Source organism: Rhinoderma darwinii, chromosome 2 (assembly GCF_050947455.1).
Source record: "Rhinoderma darwinii isolate aRhiDar2 chromosome 2, aRhiDar2.hap1, whole genome shotgun sequence".
NCBI lineage: Eukaryota > Metazoa > Chordata > Amphibia > Anura > Rhinodermatidae > Rhinoderma > Rhinoderma darwinii.
Genome location: NC_134688.1, coordinates 15,071,931 through 15,093,756, shown reverse-complemented (window position 1 = coordinate 15,093,756; position 21,826 = coordinate 15,071,931).

The window sequence follows — 21,826 nt, the reverse complement described above, 5'->3', positions numbered from 1 at the left end:
TGTACTCCTCACATATTACATATATCCTGATGTACTCCGCACATATTAAATATACCCTGATGTACTCCTCACAGCTTACATATACCCTGATGTACTCCTCACATATTACATATACCCTGATGTACTCCTCACATATTACATATATCCTGATGTACTCCGCACAGCTTACATATACCCTGATGTACTCCTCACATATTACATATACCCTGATGTACTCCTCACATATTACATATATCCTGATGTACTCCTCAGAGTTTACATATACCCTGATGTACTCCGCCCAGCTTACATATACCCTGATGTACTCCTCACAGATTACATATACCCTGATGTACTCCTCACATATTACATATACCCTGATGTACTCCTCACATATTACATATACCCTGATGTACTCCTCACATATTACATATACCCTGATGTACTCCTCACAGATTACATATACCCTGATGTACTCCTCACATATTACATATACCCTGATGTACTCCGCACATATTACATATACCCTGATGTACTCCGCACAGCTTACATATACCCTGATGTACTCCTCACAGCTTACATATACCCTGATGTACTCCTCACAGCTTACATATACCCTGATGTACTCCGCACATATTACATATACCCTGATGTACTCCTCACATATTACATATACCCTCATGTACTCCGCACATATTACATATACCCTGATGTACTCCTCACAGATTACATATACCCTGATGTACTCCTCACATATTACATATACCCTGATGTACTCCTCACATATTACATATACCCTGATGTACTCCTCACATATTACATATACCCTGATGTACTCCTCACAGATTACATATACCCTGATGTACTCCTCACATATTACATATACCCTGATGTACTCCTCACAGCTTACATATACCCTGATGTACTCCTCACAGCTTACATATACCCTGATGTACTCCGCACAGATTACATATACCCTGATGTACTCCTCACAGCTTACATATACCCTGATGTACTCCTCACAGCTTACATATACCCTGATGTACTCCGCACAGATTACATATACCCTGATGTACTCCTCACATATTACATATACCCTGATGTACTCCTCACATATTACATATACCCTGATGTACTCCGCACATATTACATATACCCTGATGTACTCCGCACAGCTTACATATACCCTGATGTACTCCTCACAGCTTACATATACCCTGATGTACTCCTCACATATTACATATACCCTGATGTATTCCGCACATATTACATATACCCTGATGTACTCCTTACAGATTACATATACCCTGATGTACTCCGCACAGCTTACATATACCCTAATGTACTCCTCACAGCTCACATATACCCTGATGTACTCCTCACATATTACATATACCCTGATGTTCTCCTCACATATTACATATATCCTGATGTACTCCTCACATATTACATATACCCTGATGTACTCCGCACAGATTACATATACCCTGATGTACTCCTCACAGCTTACATATACCCTGATGTACTCCGCACAGATTACATATACCCTGATGTACTCCTCACATATTACATATATCCTGATGTACTCCTCACATATTACATATACCCTGATGTACTCCTCACATATTACATATACCCTGATGTACTCCTCACATATTACATATATCCTGATGTACTCCTCACATATTACATATACCCTGATGTACTCCTCACATATTACATATACCCTGATGTACTCCTCACATATTACATATACCCTGATGTACTCCTCACATATTACATATATCCTGATGTACTCCTCACATATTACATATACCCTGATGTACTCCGCACATATTACATATACCCTGATGTACTCCTCACATATTACATATATCCTGATGTACTCCTCACATATTACATATACCCTGATGTACTCCGCACATATTACATATACCCTGATGTACTCCTCACATATTACATATACCCTGATGTACTCCTCACAGATTACATATACCCTGATGTACTCCTCAGATTACATATACCCTGATGTACTCCTCACATATTACATATATCCTGATGTACTCCTCACATATTACATATACCCTGATGTACTCCTCACAGATTACATATACCCTGATGTACTCCTCACAGCTTACATATACCCTGATGTACTCCGCCCAGCTTACATATACCCTGATGTACTCCTCACATTTTACATATATCCTCATGTACTCCTCACATATTACATATATCCTGATGTACTCCTTACAGATTACATATACCCTGATGTAATCCTCACAGATTACATATACCCTGATGTACTCCGCACAGTTTACATATACCCTGATGTACTCCGCACAGCTTACATATACCCTGATGTACTCCGCACAGCTTACATATACCCTGATGTACTCCGCACAGCTTACATATACCCTGATGTACTCCGCACAGTTTACATATACCCTGATGTACTCCGCACAGCTTACATATACCTTGATGTACTCCTCACATATTACATATATCCTGATGTACTCCGCACATATTAAATATACCCTGATGTACTCCGCACAGTTTACATATACCCTGATGTACTCCGCACAGCTTACATATACCTTGATGTACTCCTCACATATTACATATATCCTGATGTACTCCTCACATATTACATATATCCTGATGTACTCCTCACATATTACATATACCCTGATGTACTCCTCACAGCTTACATATACCCTGATGTACTCCTCACATATTACATATACCCTGATGTACTCCTCACATATTACATATATCCTGATGTACTCCGCACAGCTTACATATACCCTGATGTACTCCTCACATTTTACATATATCCTCATGTACTCCTCACATATTACATATATCCTGATGTACTCCTTACAGATTACATATACCCTGATGTAATCCTCACAGATTACATATACCCTGATGTACTCCGCACAGTTTACATATACCCTGATGTACTCCGCACAGCTTACATATACCCTGATGTACTCCGCACAGCTTACATATACCCTGATGTACTCCGCACAGCTTACATATACCCTGATGTACTCCGCACAGTTTACATATACCCTGATGTACTCCGCACAGCTTACATATACCTTGATGTACTCCTCACATATTACATATATCCTGATGTACTCCGCACATATTAAATATACCCTGATGTACTCCGCACAGTTTACATATACCCTGATGTACTCCGCACAGCTTACATATACCTTGATGTACTCCTCACATATTACATATATCCTGATGTACTCCTCACATATTACATATATCCTGATGTACTCCTCACATATTACATATACCCTGATGTACTCCTCACAGCTTACATATACCCTGATGTACTCCTCACATATTACATATACCCTGATGTACTCCTCACATATTACATATATCCTGATGTACTCCGCACAGCTTACATATACCCTGATGTACTCCTCACATATTACATATACCCTGATGTACTCCTCACATATTACATATATCCTGATGTACTCCTCAGAGTTTACATATACCCTGATGTACTCCGCCCAGTTTACATATACCCTGATGTACTCCTCACATATTACATATACCCTGATGTACTCCTCACATATTACATATACCCTGATGTACTCCTCACAGATTACATATACCCTGACGTACTCCTCACATATTACATATACCCTGATGTACTCCGCACATATTACATATACCCTGATGTACTCCGCACAGCTTACATATACCCTGATGTACTCCTCACAGCTTACATATACCCTGATGTACTCCTCACAGCTTACATATACCCTGATGTACTCCGCACATATTACATATACCCTGATGTACTCCTCACATATTACATATACCCTGATGTACTCCTCACAGATTACATATACCCTGATGTACTCCTCACATATTACATATACCCTGATGTACTCCTCACAGCTTACATATACCCTGATGTACTCCTCACAGCTTACATATACCCTGATGTACTCCTCACAGATTACATATACCCTGATGTACTCCTCACATATTACATATACCCTGATGTACTCCTCACATATTACATATACCCTGATGTACTCCGCACATATTACATATACCCTGATGTACTCCGCACAGCTTACATATACCCTGATGTACTCCTCACAGCTTACATATACCCTGATGTACTCCTCACATATTACATATACCCTGATGTATTCCGCACATATTACATATACCCTGATGTACTCCTTACAGATTACATATACCCTGATGTACTCCGCACAGCTTACATATACCCTAATGTACTCCTCACAGCTCACATATACCCTGATGTACTCCTCACATATTACATATACCCTGATGTTCTCCTCACATATTACATATATCCTGATGTACTCCTCACATATTACATATACCCTGATGTACTCCGCACAGATTACATATACCCTGATGTACTCCTCACAGCTTACATATACCCTGATGTACTCCGCACAGATTAAATATACCCTGATGTACTCCTCACATATTACATATACCCTGATGTACTCCTCACATATTACATATATCCTGATGTACTCCTCACATATTACATATACCCTGATGTACTCCTCACATATTACATATACCCTGATGTACTCCTCACATATTACATATACCCTGATGTACTCCTCACATATTACATATATCCTGATGTACTCCTCACATATTACATATACCCTGATGTACTCCGCACATATTACATATACCCTGATGTACTCCTCACATATTACATATATCCTGATGTACTCCTCACATATTACATATACCCTGATGTACTCCGCACATATTACATATACCCTGATGTACTCCTCACATATTACATATACCCTGATGTACTCCTCACAGATTACATATACCCTGATGTACTCCTCAGATTACATATACCCTGATGTACTCCTCACATATTACATATATCCTGATGTACTCCTCACATATTACATATACCCTGATGTACTCCTCACAGATTACATATACCCTGATGTACTCCTCACAGCTTACATATACCCTGATGTACTCCGCCCAGCTTACATATACCCTGATGTACTCCTCACATTTTACATATATCCTCATGTACTCCTCACATATTACATATATCCTGATGTACTCCTTACAGATTACATATATCCTGATGTACTCCTTACAGATTACATATACCCTGATGTAATCCTCACAGATTACATATACCCTGATGTACTCCGCACAGCTTACATATACCCTGATGTACTCCGCACAGCTTACATATACCCTGATGTACTCCGCACAGCTTACATATACCCTGATGTACTCCGCACAGTTTACATATACCCTGATGTACTCCGCACAGCTTACATATACCTTGATGTACTCCTCACATATTACATATATCCTGATGTACTCCGCACATATTAAATATACCCTGATGTACTCCTCACAGCTTACATATACCCTGATGTACTCCTCACATATTACATATACCCTGATGTACTCCTCACATATTACATATATCCTGATGTACTCCGCACAGCTTACATATACCCTGATGTACTCCTCACATATTACATATACCCTGATGTACTCCTCACATATTACATATATCCTGATGTACTCCTCAGAGTTTACATATACCCTGATGTACTCCGCCCAGCTTACATATACCCTGATGTACTCCTCACAGATTACATATACCCTGATGTACTCCTCACATATTACATATACCCTGATGTACTCCTCACATATTACATATACCCTGATGTACTCCTCACATATTACATATACCCTGATGTACTCCTCACAGATTACATATACCCTGATGTACTCCTCACATATTACATATACCCTGATGTACTCCGCACATATTACATATACCCTGATGTACTCCGCACAGCTTACATATACCCTGATGTACTCCGCACAGTTTACATATACCCTGATGTACTCCGCACAGCTTACATATACCTTGATGTACTCCTCACATATTACATATATCCTGATGTACTCCGCACATATTAAATATACCCTGATGTACTCCGCACAGTTTACATATACCCTGATGTACTCCGCACAGCTTACATATACCTTGATGTACTCCTCACATATTACATATATCCTGATGTACTCCTCACATATTACATATATCCTGATGTACTCCTCACATATTACATATACCCTGATGTACTCCTCACAGCTTACATATACCCTGATGTACTCCTCACATATTACATATACCCTGATGTACTCCTCACATATTACATATATCCTGATGTACTCCGCACAGCTTACATATACCCTGATGTACTCCTCACATATTACATATACCCTGATGTACTCCTCACATATTACATATATCCTGATGTACTCCTCAGAGTTTACATATACCCTGATGTACTCCGCCCAGTTTACATATACCCTGATGTACTCCTCACAGATTACATATACCCTGATGTACTCCTCACATATTACATATACCCTGATGTACTCCTCACATATTACATATACCCTGATGTACTCCTCACATATTACATATACCCTGATGTACTCCTCACAGATTACATATACCCTGACGTACTCCTCACATATTACATATACCCTGATGTACTCCGCACATATTACATATACCCTGATGTACTCCGCACAGCTTACATATACCCTGATGTACTCCTCACAGCTTACATATACCCTGATGTACTCCTCACAGCTTACATATACCCTGATGTACTCCGCACATATTACATATACCCTGATGTACTCCTCACATATTACATATACCCTGATGTACTCCTCACAGATTACATATACCCTGATGTACTCCTCACATATTACATATACCCTGATGTACTCCTCACAGCTTACATATACCCTGATGTACTCCTCACAGCTTACATATACCCTGATGTACTCCTCACAGATTACATATACCCTGATGTACTCCTCACATATTACATATACCCTGATGTACTCCTCACATATTACATATACCCTGATGTACTCCGCACATATTACATATACCCTGATGTACTCCGCACAGCTTACATATACCCTGATGTACTCCTCACAGCTTACATATACCCTGATGTACTCCTCACATATTACATATACCCTGATGTATTCCGCACATATTACATATACCCTGATGTACTCCTTACAGATTACATATACCCTGATGTACTCCGCACAGCTTACATATACCCTAATGTACTCCTCACAGCTCACATATACCCTGATGTACTCCTCACATATTACATATACCCTGATGTTCTCCTCACATATTACATATATCCTGATGTACTCCTCACATATTACATATACCCTGATGTACTCCGCACAGATTACATATACCCTGATGTACTCCTCACAGCTTACATATACCCTGATGTACTCCGCACAGATTACATATACCCTGATGTACTCCTCACATATTACATATACCCTGATGTACTCCTCACATATTACATATATCCTGATGTACTCCTCACATATTACATATACCCTGATGTACTCCTCACATATTACATATACCCTGATGTACTCCTCACATATTACATATACCCTGATGTACTCCTCACATATTACATATATCCTGATGTACTCCTCACATATTACATATACCCTGATGTACTCCGCACATATTACATATACCCTGATGTACTCCTCACATATTACATATATCCTGATGTACTCCTCACATATTACATATACCCTGATGTACTCCGCACATATTACATATACCCTGATGTACTCCTCACATATTACATATACCCTGATGTACTCCTCACAGATTACATATACCCTGATGTACTCCTCAGATTACATATACCCTGATGTACTCCTCACATATTACATATATCCTGATGTACTCCTCACATATTACATATACCCTGATGTACTCCTCACAGATTACATATACCCTGATGTACTCCTCACAGCTTACATATACCCTGATGTACTCCGCCCAGCTTACATATACCCTGATGTACTCCTCACATTTTACATATATCCTCATGTACTCCTCACATATTACATATATCCTGATGTACTCCTTACAGATTACATATACCCTGATGTAATCCTCACAGATTACATATACCCTGATGTACTCCGCACAGCTTACATATACCCTGATGTACTCCGCACAGCTTACATATACCCTGATGTACTCCGCACAGCTTACATATACCCTGATGTACTCCGCACAGTTTACATATACCCTGATGTACTCCGCACAGCTTACATATACCTTGATGTACTCCTCACATATTACATATATCCTGATGTACTCCGCACATATTAAATATACCCTGATGTACTCCTCACAGCTTACATATACCCTGATGTACTCCTCACATATTACATATACCCTGATGTACTCCTCACATATTACATATATCCTGATGTACTCCGCACAGCTTACATATACCCTGATGTACTCCTCACATATTACATATACCCTGATGTACTCCTCACATATTACATATATCCTGATGTACTCCTCAGAGTTTACATATACCCTGATGTACTCCGCCCAGCTTACATATACCCTGATGTACTCCTCACAGATTACATATACCCTGATGTACTCCTCACATATTACATATACCCTGATGTACTCCTCACATATTACATATACCCTGATGTACTCCTCACATATTACATATACCCTGATGTACTCCTCACAGATTACATATACCCTGATGTACTCCTCACATATTACATATACCCTGATGTACTCCGCACATATTACATATACCCTGATGTACTCCGCACAGCTTACATATACCCTGATGTACTCCTCACAGCTTACATATACCCTGATGTACTCCTCACAGCTTACATATACCCTGATGTACTCCGCACATATTACATATACCCTGATGTACTCCTCACATATTACATATACCCTCATGTACTCCGCACATATTACATATACCCTGATGTACTCCTCACAGATTACATATACCCTGATGTACTCCTCACATATTACATATACCCTGATGTACTCCTCACATATTACATATACCCTGATGTACTCCTCACATATTACATATACCCTGATGTACTCCTCACAGCTTACATATACCCTGATGTACTCCTCACATATTACATATACCCTGATGTACTCCTCACATATTACATATATCCTGATGTACTCCGCACAGCTTACATATACCCTGATGTACTCCTCACATATTACATATACCCTGATGTACTCCTCACATATTACATATATCCTGATGTACTCCTCAGAGTTTACATATACCCTGATGTACTCCGCCCAGTTTACATATACCCTGATGTACTCCTCACAGATTACATATACCCTGATGTACTCCTCACATATTACATATACCCTGATGTACTCCTCACATATTACATATACCCTGATGTACTCCTCACATATTACATATACCCTGATGTACTCCTCACAGATTACATATACCCTGACGTACTCCTCACATATTACATATACCCTGATGTACTCCGCACATATTACATATACCCTGATGTACTCCGCACAGCTTACATATACCCTGATGTACTCCTCACAGCTTACATATACCCTGATGTACTCCTCACAGCTTACATATACCCTGATGTACTCCGCACATATTACATATACCCTGATGTACTCCTCACATATTACATATACCCTGATGTACTCCTCACAGATTACATATACCCTGATGTACTCCTCACATATTACATATACCCTGATGTACTCCTCACAGCTTACATATACCCTGATGTACTCCTCACAGCTTACATATACCCTGATGTACTCCTCACAGATTACATATACCCTGATGTACTCCTCACATATTACATATACCCTGATGTACTCCTCACATATTACATATACCCTGATGTACTCCGCACATATTACATATACCCTGATGTACTCCGCACAGCTTACATATACCCTGATGTACTCCTCACAGCTTACATATACCCTGATGTACTCCTCACATATTACATATACCCTGATGTATTCCGCACATATTACATATACCCTGATGTACTCCTTACAGATTACATATACCCTGATGTACTCCGCACAGCTTACATATACCCTAATGTACTCCTCACAGCTCACATATACCCTGATGTACTCCTCACATATTACATATACCCTGATGTTCTCCTCACATATTACATATATCCTGATGTACTCCTCACATATTACATATACCCTGATGTACTCCGCACAGATTACATATACCCTGATGTACTCCTCACAGCTTACATATACCCTGATGTACTCCGCACAGATTACATATACCCTGATGTACTCCTCACATATTACATATACCCTGATGTACTCCTCACATATTACATATATCCTGATGTACTCCTCACATATTACATATACCCTGATGTACTCCTCACATATTACATATACCCTGATGTACTCCTCACATATTACATATACCCTGATGTACTCCTCACATATTACATATATCCTGATGTACTCCTCACATATTACATATACCCTGATGTACTCCGCACATATTACATATACCCTGATGTACTCCTCACATATTACATATATCCTGATGTACTCCTCACATATTACATATACCCTGATGTACTCCGCACATATTACATATACCCTGATGTACTCCTCACAGATTACATATACCCTGATGTACTCCTCAGATTACATATACCCTGATGTACTCCTCACATATTACATATATCCTGATGTACTCCTCACATATTACATATACCCTGATGTACTCCTCACAGATTACATATACCCTGATGTACTCCTCACAGCTTACATATACCCTGATGTACTCCGCCCAGCTTACATATACCCTGATGTACTCCTCACATTTTACATATATCCTCATGTACTCCTCACATATTACATATATCCTGATGTACTCCTTACAGATTACATATACCCTGATGTAATCCTCACAGATTACATATACCCTGATGTACTCCGCACAGCTTACATATACCCTGATGTACTCCGCACAGCTTACATATACCCTGATGTACTCCGCACAGCTTACATATACCCTGATGTACTCCGCACAGTTTACATATACCCTGATGTACTCCGCACAGCTTACATATACCTTGATGTACTCCTCACATATTACATATATCCTGATGTACTCCGCACATATTAAATATACCCTGATGTACTCCTCACAGCTTACATATACCCTGATGTACTCCTCACATATTACATATACCCTGATGTACTCCTCACATATTACATATATCCTGATGTACTCCGCACAGCTTACATATACCCTGATGTACTCCTCACATATTACATATACCCTGATGTACTCCTCACATATTACATATATCCTGATGTACTCCTCAGAGTTTACATATACCCTGATGTACTCCGCCCAGCTTACATATACCCTGATGTACTCCTCACAGATTACATATACCCTGATGTACTCCTCACATATTACATATACCCTGATGTACTCCTCACATATTACATATACCCTGATGTACTCCTCACATATTACATATACCCTGATGTACTCCTCACAGATTACATATACCCTGATGTACTCCTCACATATTACATATACCCTGATGTACTCCGCACATATTACATATACCCTGATGTACTCCGCACAGCTTACATATACCCTGATGTACTCCTCACAGCTTACATATACCCTGATGTACTCCTCACAGCTTACATATACCCTGATGTACTCCGCACATATTACATATACCCTGATGTACTCCTCACATATTACATATACCCTCATGTACTCCGCACATATTACATATACCCTGATGTACTCCTCACAGATTACATATACCCTGATGTACTCCTCACATATTACATATACCCTGATGTACTCCTCACATATTACATATACCCTGATGTACTCCTCACATATTACATATACCCTGATGTACTCCTCACAGATTACATATACCCTGATGTACTCCTCACATATTACATATACCCTGATGTACTCCTCACAGCTTACATATACCCTGATGTACTCCTCACAGCTTACATATACCCTGATGTACTCCGCACAGATTACATATACCCTGATGTACTCCTCACAGCTTACATATACCCTGATGTACTCCTCACAGCTTACATATACCCTGATGTACTCCGCACAGATTACATATACCCTGATGTACTCCTCACATATTACATATACCCTGATGTACTCCTCACATATTACATATACCCTGATGTACTCCGCACATATTACATATACCCTGATGTACTCCGCACAGCTTACATATACCCTGATGTACTCCTCACAGCTTACATATACCCTGATGTACTCCTCACATATTACATATACCCTGATGTATTCCGCACATATTACATATACCCTGATGTACTCCTTACAGATTACATATACCCTGATGTACTCCGCACAGCTTACATATACCCTAATGTACTCCTCACAGCTCACATATACCCTGATGTACTCCTCACATATTACATATACCCTGATGTTCTCCTCACATATTACATATATCCTGATGTACTCCTCACATATTACATATACCCTGATGTACTCCGCACAGATTACATATACCCTGATGTACTCCTCACAGCTTACATATACCCTGATGTACTCCGCACAGATTACATATACCCTGATGTACTCCTCACATATTACATATATCCTGATGTACTCCTCACACATTACATATACCCTGATGTACTCCTCACATATTACATATACCCTGATGTACTCCTCACATATTACATATATCCTGATGTACTCCTCACATATTACATATACCCTGATGTACTCCTCACATATTACATATACCCTGATGTACTCCTCACATATTACATATACCCTGATGTACTCCTCACATATTACATATATCCTGATGTACTCCTCACATATTACATATACCCTGATGTACTCCGCACATATTACATATACCCTGATGTACTCCTCACATATTACATATATCCTGATGTACTCCTCACATATTACATATACCCTGATGTACTCCGCACATATTACATATACCCTGATGTACTCCTCACATATTACATATACCCTGATGTACTCCTCACAGATTACATATACCCTGATGTACTCCTCAGATTACATATACCCTGATGTACTCCTCACATATTACATATATCCTGATGTACTCCTCACATATTACATATACCCTGATGTACTCCTCACAGATTACATATACCCTGATGTACTCCTCACAGCTTACATATACCCTGATGTACTCCGCCCAGCTTACATATACCCTGATGTACTCCTCACATTTTACATATATCCTCATGTACTCCTCACATATTACATATATCCTGATGTACTCCTTACAGATTACATATACCCTGATGTAATCCTCACAGATTACATATACCCTGATGTACTCCGCACAGTTTACATATACCCTGATGTACTCCGCACAGCTTACATATACCCTGATGTACTCCGCACAGCTTACATATACCCTGATGTACTCCGCACAGCTTACATATACCCTGATGTACTCCGCACAGTTTACATATACCCTGATGTACTCCGCACAGCTTACATATACCTTGATGTACTCCTCACATATTACATATATCCTGATGTACTCCGCACATATTAAATATACCCTGATGTACTCCGCACAGTTTACATATACCCTGATGTACTCCGCACAGCTTACATATACCTTGATGTACTCCTCACATATTACATATATCCTGATGTACTCCTCACATATTACATATATCCTGATGTACTCCTCACATATTACATATACCCTGATGTACTCCTCACAGCTTACATATACCCTGATGTACTCCTCACATATTACATATACCCTGATGTACTCCTCACATATTACATATATCCTGATGTACTCCGCACAGCTTACATATACCCTGATGTACTCCTCACATATTACATATACCCTGATGTACTCCTCACATATTACATATATCCTGATGTACTCCTCAGAGTTTACATATACCCTGATGTACTCCGCCCAGCTTACATATACCCTGATGTACTCCTCACAGATTACATATACCCTGATGTACTCCTCACATATTACATATACCCTGATGTACTCCTCACATATTACATATACCCTGATGTACTCCTCACATATTACATATACCCTGATGTACTCCTCACAGATTACATATACCCTGATGTACTCCTCACATATTACATATACCCTGATGTACTCCGCACATATTACATATACCCTGATGTACTCCGCACAGCTTACATATACCCTGATGTACTCCTCACAGCTTACATATACCCTGATGTACTCCTCACAGCTTACACATACCCTGATGTACTCCGCACATATTACATATACCCTGATGTACTCCTCACATATTACATATACCCTGATGTACTCCTCACAGATTACATATACCCTGATGTACTCCTCACATATTACATATACCCTGATGTACTCCTCACAGCTTACATATACCCTGATGTACTCCTCACAGCTTACATATACCCTGATGTACTCCTCACAGATTACATATACCCTGATGTACTCCTCACATATTACATATACCCTGATGTACTCCTCACATATTACATATACCCTGATGTACTCCGCACATATTACATATACCCTGATGTACTCCGCACAGCTTACATATACCCTGATGTACTCCTCACAGCTTACATATACCCTGATGTACTCCTCACATATTACATATACCCTGATGTATTCCGCACATATTACATATACCCTGATGTACTCCTTACAGATTACATATACCCTGATGTACTCCGCACAGCTTACATATACCCTAATGTACTCCTCACAGCTCACATATACCCTGATGTACTCCTCACATATTACATATACCCTGATGTTCTCCTCACATATTACATATATCCTGATGTACTCCTCACATATTACATATACCCTGATGTACTCCGCACAGATTACATATACCCTGATGTACTCCTCACAGCTTACATATACCCTGATGTACTCCGCACAGATTACATATACCCTGATGTACTCCTCACATATTACATATACCCTGATGTACTCCTCACATATTACATATATCCTGATGTACTCCTCACATATTACATATACCCTGATGTACTCCTCACATATTACATATACCCTGATGTACTCCTCACATATTACATATACCCTGATGTACTCCTCACATATTACATATATCCTGATGTACTCCTCACATATTACATATACCCTGATGTACTCCGCACATATTACATATACCCTGATGTACTCCTCACATATTACATATATCCTGATGTACTCCTCACATATTACATATACCCTGATGTACTCCGCACATATTACATATACCCTGATGTACTCCTCACATATTACATATACCCTGATGTACTCCTCACAGATTACATATACCCTGATGTACTCCTCAGATTACATATACCCTGATGTACTCCTCACATATTACATATATCCTGATGTACTCCTCACATATTACATATACCCTGATGTACTCCTCACAGATTACATATACCCTGATGTACTCCTCACAGCTTACATATACCCTGATGTACTCCGCCCAGCTTACATATACCCTGATGTACTCCTCACATTTTACATATATCCTCATGTACTCCTCACATATTACATATATCCTGATGTACTCCTTACAGATTACATATACCCTGATGTAATCCTCACAGATTACATATACCCTGATGTACTCCGCACAGCTTACATATACCCTGATGTACTCCGCACAGCTTACATATACCCTGATGTACTCCGCACAGCTTACATATACCCTGATGTACTCCGCACAGTTTACATATATCCTGATGTACTCCGCACAGCTTACATATACCTTGATGTACTCCTCACATATTACATATATCCTGATGTACTCCGCACATATTAAATATACCCTGATGTACTCCGCCCAGCTTACATATACCCTGATGTACTCCGCACAGATTACATATACCCTGATATACTCCTCACATATTACATATATCCTGATGTACTCCTCACAGTTTACATATACCCTGATTTATTCCTCACATATTACATATACCCTGATGTACTCCGCACAGCTTACATATACCCTGATGTACTCCGCCCAGCTTACATATACCCTGATGTACTCCGCACAGATTACATATACCCTGATGTACTCCTCACATATTACATATACCCTGATGTACTCCACACAGATTACATATACCCTGATGTACTCCTCACATATTACATATACCCTGATGTACTCCGCACAGCTTACATATACCCTGATGTACTCCTCACAGTTTACATATACCCTGATGTATTCCTCACATATTACATATACCCTGATGTACTCCGCACATATTACATATACCCTGATGTACTCCTCACATATTACATATACCCTGATGTACTCCTCACAGCTTACATATACCCTGATGTACTCCGCACAGCTTACATATATCCTGATGTACTCCGCACAGATTACATATACCCTGATGTACTCCGCACAGATTACATATATCCTGATGTACTCCTCATATATTACATATACCCTGATGTACTCCTCACAGATTACATATACCCTGATGTACTCCTCACAGCTTACATATACCCTGATGTACTCCGCCCAGCTTACATATACCCTGATGTACTCCTCACATTTTACATATATCCTCATGTACTCCTCACATATTACATATATCCTGATGTACTCCTTACAGATTACATATACCCTGATGTAATCCTCACAGATTACATATACCCTGATGTACTCCGCACAGCTTACATATACCCTGATGTACTCCGCACAGCTTACATATACCCTGATGTACTCCGCACAGCTTACATATACCCTGATGTACTCCGCACAGTTTACATATACCCTGATGTACTCCGCACAGCTTACATATACCTTGATGTACTCCTCACATATTACATATATCCTGATGTACTCCGCACATATTAAATATACCCTGATGTACTCCGCCCAGCTTACATATACCCTGATGTACTCCGCACAGATTACATATACCCTGATATACTCCTCACATATTACATATATCCTGATGTACTCCTCACAGTTTACATATACCCTGATTTATTCCTCACATATTACATATACCCTGATGTACTCCGCACAGCTTACATATACCCTGATGTACTCCGCCCAGCTTACATATACCCTGATGTACTCCGCACAGATTACATATACCCTGATGTACTCCTCACATATTACATATACCCTGATGTACTCCACACAGATTACATATACCCTGATGTACTCCTCACATATTACATATACCCTGATGTACTCCGCACAGCTTACATATACCCTGATGTACTCCTCACAGTTTACATATACCCTGATGTATTCCTCACATATTACATATACCCTGATGTACTCCGCACATATTACATATACCCTGATGTACTCCTCACATATTACATATACCCTGATGTACTCCTTACAGCTTACATATACCCTGATGTACTCCGCACAGCTTACATATATCCTGATGTACTCCGCACAGATTACATATACCCTGATGTACTCCGCACAGATTACATATACCCTGATGTACTCCTCACATATTACATATACCCTGATGTACTCCACACAGCTTACATATACCCTGATGTGCCCGCACAGATTACATATATCCTGATGTACTCCGCACAGCTTACATATACCCTGATGTACTCCTCACAGTTTTAATATACCCTGATGTACTCCGCACAGCTTACATATACCCGGATGTACTCCGTACAGTTTACATATACCCTGATGTACTCCTCACAGTTTAGGCTGGGTTCACACGACCACATTAACGTCCGTAATGGACGGACGTATTTCGGCCGGAAGTCCTGGACCGAACTCAGTGCAGGGAGCCGGGCTCCTAGCATCATAGTTATGTACGACGCTAGGAGTCCCCGCCTCTCCGTGGAACTACTGTCCCGTACTGAAAACATGATTACAGTACGGGACAGTTGTCCTGCAGCGAGGCGGGGACTCCTAGCATCGTACATAACTATGATGCTAGGAGCCCGGCTCCCTGCACTGAGTTCGGTCCGGGACTTCCGGCCGAAATACGTCCGTCCATTACGGACGTTAATGTGGTCGTGTGAACCCAGCTTGACATATACCCTGATGTATTCCTCACACATTACATATACCCTGATGTACTCCGCCCAGCTTACATATACCCTGATGTACTCCTTAGAGCTTGCATATATCCTGATGTACTCCTCACAGATTACATATACCCTGATGTACTCCGCACAGTTTACATATACCCTGATGTACTCCACACAGATTACAAAGAATTAAATATTTTAGTGGATTTTTTTTTCCTAAAGGCCTGTGGGGTCTAAATTCTCACTATACCCCTAGATAGATTCATTAAGGGGTGTAGTTTCTCAAATGGGGTCACTCTTTGGGTGATTCCACTGTTTTGATCCCTCAGGGGCTTTGCAAATGTGACATGGCACCCGAAAACCATTCCAGCGAAATTCGAGCTCCAAAAGCCAAATAGCGCTCCTTCCCTTCTGAGCCCTGCCGTGTGTCCTAAAAGCACTTTATTTAAACATAAAGAGTATTGCTGTGCTCTGAAGAGTTTGCTTTACAAATGTTGGGGTGCTTTTTTTCCTTTATCTATTGTGAAAATGGAAAATTCTGAGCTAAAACTACATTTTATTAGAAAAAAATTAGATTTTAATTTTCACTGCCTAATTTCACTAAATGAAACAACAAAAAAAACTGTGGGATCAAAATGCTCACTATACCCCTTGATAAATTCCTTGAGGGCTGTAGTTTCCCAAATGGGGTCACTTTTGTGGGGTTTCCACTGCTTTGGTCCCTCAGGGGCTATGCAAATGTGACATGGCGCCCGAAAACCATTCTAGCAAAACTTGAGCTCCAAAAGCCAAATGGTGCTCCTTCCCTTCTGAGCTCTGCCGTGTGTCCAAACAACAGTGTATTACCACATATAGGATATTGCCGTAATCAGGAGAAATTGCTTTTCAAATGTTGGGGTGTTATTTGTCCTTTATGTCTTGTAAAAATGTAACATTTCGAAATTTTATTGGAAAAAATGTAGATTTTCATTTTCACGGTCTAAGTCCACTAAATTCAGGAAAAATTGTGTTTCCATTGCTTTGGCACCACAAGACCTCTTCAAACCGGACAATATATATTCTAATAAAAAGGAGGCTCCAAAATCCTCTAGGTGCTCCTTTGCTTCTGAGGCCGGTGCTTCAGTCCATTACCACACTAGGGCCACATGTGGGATATTTCGAAAAACTGCAGAATCTGGGCAATAAATATTAAGTTACATTTCTCTGATAAAACCTTCTGTGTTACAGGAAAAATGGATTGATATGGATATTCTAAAAAAAATAAATATGAAATTTCAACATTTCCCATCTTCTCTAATTCCGGTAAAACACCTAAAGGTCTAAGAAACTTTATAAATGCTGCTTTGAAAACTCTTAAGGTGTAGTTTTTTTTAAATTGGGTGACTTATGTTTTTTTTTAATATACTAGTATAAGGCCCTCAAAGCAACTTCAGAACTGAAATGGTCCGTAAAAAAATAGGTTTTGGAAATTTTCTTGAAAATGTGAGAAATTGCTGCTGAATTTCTAAGCCTTGTAACGCCCTGGAAAAATAAAAGGATCTTCAAAAAATGATGGAAACATAAAGTAGACAAATGGGAAATGTTAACTAGTAATTATTTTGTGGTATTACTTATCTGTTTTACAAGCAGATACATCTAAATTTAGAAAATCCTAATGTTTGAAAATTTTCTCTAAATTTAGGTGTTTTTCACAAATAAATACTGAATTTATCAACCAAATTTTTCCACTATCATAAAGCACAAAATGTCCCGAGAAAACAGTCCCAGAATCGCTTTGATAGGTAAAAGCATTCTAAAGTTAATACCACATAACGTAACACATGCCAGATTTGAAAAATCATCTGTTTCCCAAGGCCAAAACCTGCTCAGTCCTAAAGGGGTTAAATTGATGTCTATGTAGAAGATCTGGATCTCTGTATCATCAAAATGTAGCTTCAACTGCTATTAAAATATATTAATAAATTAACCATCATAGAAATTTGAACCTATTCAGATTTTGAAATAATTCTGGAACATATTTTCCTAGAACTCTGCGTTGTGCCATTCCCCTGTTATTCCTCCTAGAAATTTAGGAATAAATTGACAACTGAGTGTTACCATTCCCCTTACCAAATGGGTGTGCCCCTACACAGTCTCACTCGATCAGAACTGATTGGACAGTGTTAGTCTGTGTAAGGACACACCCCCAACTAGTAACACCCAGTAGTCAATTTATTCATACTGTAAAGGATCTGCCAGGCACTACGTCTGGGTATACTCCCAGGATTAGTCAGTCGACACCTGAGGCCAGACCTCTGAGACTGACACCTGCTCCCACCAATCAGAGTGGCAGGCTCAGGAGTGGGAGAGCCTATCGCGGCCTGGTCAGTCAGAGTTAGCTCCGCCCCCTGTCCATTTATACCTGCCGTTTTCTCTTCCTCCTTGCTTGTTATTCTTCTTGGATTCCTGGCCCCACTGCTGCCTTGCTCCAGCCTGCTTCTGCCGTGCTTCTGCCTTGCTTCAGTTCCGTTTATCCTGCGTTGCTCTGCCCCTGGCTTGCTTCTGCTCCGTGCTCCCGTTTGTATACTCCACTACTTCCTGATCCTGACTGGCTCATTCACCGCTCCGTTTCCTCGCGGCGTTCCGTGGGCTACTGTATTCCCTTGCGTGTTCCCTGTTTGTACTCCCTTGCACTTAGACAGCGTAGGGACCGCCGCCAAGTTGTACCCCATCGCCTAGGGCGGGTCGTTGCAAGTAGGCAGGGACAGGGCGGTGGGTAGATTAGGGCTCACTTGTTCCCTTCACCTCTTTCCTGCCATTACACATACATTTCTAGGAGGAATCAACAGCTGTGGATATTATTTTATAATATTGGCAATAAAAGCTCAGCCCAAAAAATAGAGGCAATATATGTAGGTGATAAGTGCACTTTTGCAAATTACCCAAAAAAATTCCTCATGTACAGTACTAAAGCAGAGTATACATTTCAGCTATGGAGTCTTCATGCGACATCAAGTAACTTAGTGCTAATCTCGTACCGGCCTCGGGCAAGGTTTTTGATGAGGTCACTGTTACATGGCACTTGTCCAGCTGTCAAATAACTATTTTATAACAAACTCCCACTCTGGCCCCTTAGCGGTGTGAAGTGTCATGTGCAATTTTACAGATGACTAATATAAAAGTCAAAAGGATGTCAATGTGTCTTCTCATTAAAATATATAGAAGCAATCAAAAAGCATATTCATAGTTTAAGGTGTTATTAATTCACTATGAATTTAGTTATAAAGGATATCTTTTCTAAATCTATAATATTAAATGATTGGCATGGTGGCACGGTGGGTCAGTGGTTGCTATTGTTGCCTTGAGCTTCGGATCTGTATGTTCTCCTGAAGTTTGTTTAGAATTTATTTAGGTGCTTTAAGGGGTTGTCCATGTTACCCCCTAACTACAGGATAGGTGATATGCTGATCGGTGGGGGTCTGACCGATGGGAACCCCTATCGATCACAGGAACGGGGGTCCCATTCCCCCGAATGAATGGAGCGGCATGTCACAACATGCACCCTGCTGTTCCATTCATTCTGTTTTGGCACTGCGACAGTCCCATAGACAGTGAATGGAGCGGCAGCGCACATGCACAACCTACCGCTCCAATCATTCGGAGGAACGGGACCCCCATTCTCATGATCGTTGGGGTCCCAGCGGTTGGATACCCACCAATTAGCATGTTATCACTTATCCTGTGATCAGGGGATAGCATTTCATCTTGGGACAACCTCTTT